This window comes from Magnolia sinica, chromosome 14, assembly GCF_029962835.1.
Source record: "Magnolia sinica isolate HGM2019 chromosome 14, MsV1, whole genome shotgun sequence".
Classification (NCBI taxonomy): Eukaryota; Viridiplantae; Streptophyta; class Magnoliopsida; order Magnoliales; family Magnoliaceae; genus Magnolia; species Magnolia sinica.
Window position 1 is genome coordinate 53220758 of NC_080586.1, and position 4253 is coordinate 53225010.

The window sequence follows — 4253 nt, forward strand, 5'->3', positions numbered from 1 at the left end:
TAATAGGCTTGGATGTCATGGAGCATAAATGTCAAGAGAACTTTATGAACCTCAGCAAAAAATCTTTTTAATCCCCTGAGGTATCCAAAGTATATACGATTTACCTGTGACAGAAAAATTTTCAATGTTAGTACACCACCGTGAATCAGAGACTACAAGTAAATGAAATTCAGAAAAATTCTTACTAGGTGGTGTAGTCTTAACACATTTCGAAGTTTCAGACTTTGATTCAATTTTTAGCTCCTCCAGTTTTAATGGTAAACATTCAGGATCTATGGAAAGAGGGGTTCCAGAATAATGATTCCCTTAGTCAGTATCAACTACCAAGGTATTGTCTCGCAAGGCATTCACTATATCTTGTATCATGGGATCGTTTGCATCTGGAAAGTGTGTCAAGCATTCTTCTAGAGAGTTGAGATATTCAGTTGAGAGGGGATCGCTTTTCACATTAAGGTTTGTGATGATATGCTCAAGGACTCCATCGTCTTTGAAAATAGATAGACGCATACTCTCTTGCTTTTCATCTCGGTGAGAGTAAATCATCATTGGATACATCTCACCTTGCCCTGCATAGACAAGCTGTGGATCACTAGGTGAAGATTTAATGTGAAGACTCGATTATTAATACTAGTCAGTAGAGGCATTGTATTATCAAGGGTTGACTACTTAGATGGTGGCCTCAACTGGGTAGTTTCAAATTTCAGAGTCATATCAAGCAAGTCATCCATCTCCCTAATCATATCATAATATAAATAAGGGGAGTGGGCCGAGCACAGCTCAAAAGATTTGTGTGTTTCAATTGAAAGTGGTTCATCCTCCACATTAGAATCAAGCGTGTCATGTAGGTGGAGTAGGTCAACGTCGCTATATTTGAAAGATACCCATGTATCTTGATCATTCCTTTGGAAAGTCATTAAAATCTACTCTTCGGGAAATCGAACCATCTACTTATTAACACAATTAAACTCTTCATTCTCAATTTCAGTATTCTCCAGAAGCAAGTTAGGATCGCTTTCCGTGCATTGTGTTTCTAGATTGGGTTAAGGTCGGAATAACCTAGCATCTTCCTCCTCATTGAGGTGCGACTGACATTCTTGAATGGAGGATTCAATTGCCTCTAATGATTTTGTAATGTCTGCGAATGATTGTATGAGATATTGATTGAATTGTTCTTGTGCATCCATGTATTTCTGATATGAATCCTCTTGAATTGTTTCTATTTGGATATCAAAGATAGGGGATCTAAGAGAATAGTCACTATAATCAATTGTTGGTTCATCTCTCCAATGTTGATGTTACTACTGATCATAGTCATATGGGTCATATGCAAGAAAGTTGGATGGTTGTTGGTACGCATTATCACCCATAATATAATCACGCATTATTTTCTTCTTGTCTAATGGATGATAATCGTTCACACTTCAATAATCACGTAATGGTTTCTTAATTGATGGAGTGTGATCATTCTCCCGCATATGATCACGTAGGGACTTTTTAACCGATGGAGCATTATATTCTGATCGGTTCTCAATAATGCTTTCAAAAAAATTTTAAGACATAGGTTGTTTCCTAACATAATCATCTAACACTTCTTCACGGAACCTCCCATTTTCTAAAAATAGATTAGCATATTTACGTGCCCACTCTTGCCACTCTTTCATGTTCATAGTCAAACAATAATTCTGAATTTATTCCTTGAAAAAATATTCTACAGAAATATGGAGAGCAAGTAGAGGGAAGAAGTTACTAAAAGAGAAGAACTAGAATTAAAGATCCTACGAAATCAAAACAATCAAACTATGTTAGCAATGTTAGAAGAAGAAACATGAAGAAAAGGGGAAAGAAAAAAAAGAAGTTGAATCCTAAAAATAAAATCTGTAAACTGAAAAATCCTAAAAACCCTAGATTAGAAAAATCTAACCTAAAACAAAAATCAAACCTAGAAAAATTTAAACCTAATTATGTTCAATGCCACTCCTCGGTAACGGTGCTAAAAACTTGTTCACAACCCCAAGTGCAGGGTCACGATGTAATAAGAACTCGGTGAGACTAAGGTTGAATCCACAAGGAATGGGGAACATGTCTAGAACAAATCTTAGTCTAACTTGGCTGGTCTAGGTTTTTAATCTAAAGAATTAGAAAAAGGTTTTGAAATAATAAAGATAAAAGCCCAAGGATCCAGGAATCCATCTATAACAATCTCAATATTTAATCTACTTGATTCAATGATAACTCAATTGGAATCGAAGTCCTATCCTATCCAATCGGATGATGGAGCGGTTAAAATAGAATCTAAACTTTCCATTAATTTGGTTCCCAAATATCCATCTAATTGTAATGATGGTAGGGAAATTTAATCATCCTACCATGCCCGGGAGACAATGGTGAACAACGACTTCTACACATCACACAATATCAAAGTCAATAAGATTATATCAAAACCCTTCACAACATCTATTATAATTTCAGTCATAATAAATCATAGAAAACTAGAAATATATCTTAATTCAAATCAAAACTTAATGAAAGTTCAACATAAACTTGAATCAAAGAAAACTAAACATTAAAATAAACTATAGGTTTCATCACTTAGCCTTAACTAAGAGATTAGCCTAAGAAGACTAACATCCTAGAAGAAAAACAAAAGAAAAACTAAAAAGATCTACTAGAATCATGAAGAAATCTAAGCGGAAGAATGTTGTCAACACTCCACCTAGGCTTTATCTCCCTTTTCAAACCCTAGAAGATGCTTTGGAGCATCCTAGGGACTCCTATTTATAGTTAGGGAACTCCAACTTGCACCGAGTTGGAAGAATCCAAAAACCGCCTCAAATTTACGCAGTCACGTAAGCTCCGCATAACACCTTCGATGCATCTAAGAGCCTTCGATTGAATCTTCGATGCATCTAAGTGCCTTCGATGCTATCAAAACTTGTCCAGAATTGTCCAGCGAGTTTGGCTTGAGAAATCCTGAAATTCTTGATTGCAACTTCAATGCATCTAAGTGCCTTCGATGGAATCAAAGTTTATTCTGGCACTTTTTTATAAATATGTTTTTCTGGCCCCAGAATTTCAGAATAAATAATTTTCAGGATTCCTTTTCTTCACTTCAAATCTTTGATTCTCTTCATTCCTCACTTAGTTTCCTTGGATCTTTAGCATGTGAATTCTTCATTAATGACTTCTAAATCTTTAATTCTTCATTGTTTTCTTTTGAGCTCTAAATCCATCCTTTTAGGCGCATAGTTATCACAAGCTTCCGAATCACCTCGCATGACAAAAACTTATATAATTAAATCAAATTATCAATTAAATGCCAGGAAGACTAATGGAATTGAAGGGTTAAATATGCAATATTTGAGTCTCAACATTAATCTACCTGAATCTTCTTCTAAATCTGACAATACTGAGTTAAGGTTTGTCAAAGAGCATCCGACTAATCAAATACTTAATAACCCTCAGACTGGCATTCAGACAAGAAGACAGATTGAAAATATATGTAATCATGTCTACTTTACTTCCCAAATTGAACCGGGTAATGTAAATGAAGTGCTCGCTGATGAAAGTTGGATAAATGCCATGCAAGATGAATTAAATCAATTTATTAGAAATGATGTATGGTATTTGGTTTCTAGACCTACTGACAAAGATGTGATTGGAACCATGTGGATTTTCAAAAATAAAACTGATGAAATGGGAAATATTATCATGAATAAGGCATGACTGTTTGTACAAGGCTATACTCAGATTGAAGGTATTGGTTACGATGAAACCTTTACACTAGTTACACGTCTTGAATCAATCACATTATTTATTTCCATTTCATGTCATGAAAATTCAAAATATATTAAATGAATGTAAAAAGTGCTTTTCTAAATGGTGATCCAAATGAGGAAGTTTACGTTGAACAACCAAAGGGTTTTGAATATCCTAAACTTCCCGATCATGATTAATGTCTTAAAAAGGCTCTTTATGGTTTAAAAAAAGCTCCTAGAGCATGGTATGAAAAGTTGACTAAATTCTTTCTTAGTCGAAATTTTGCTATGGGAAGTGTTGACAAAACCCTATTTGTCAAGAAATATAATGATGATATCCTGATTGTTCAAATCATTGTTAATGATATTATCTATGGATATTTGTGCGCTAATTTATCTACTGAGTTTGTGGATCTCATTAAATCCAAGTTTGAAATGAGTATGGTCAGCGAACTAAACTATTTCTTTGGATTACAAGTCAAACAGCTTAAAGATGGC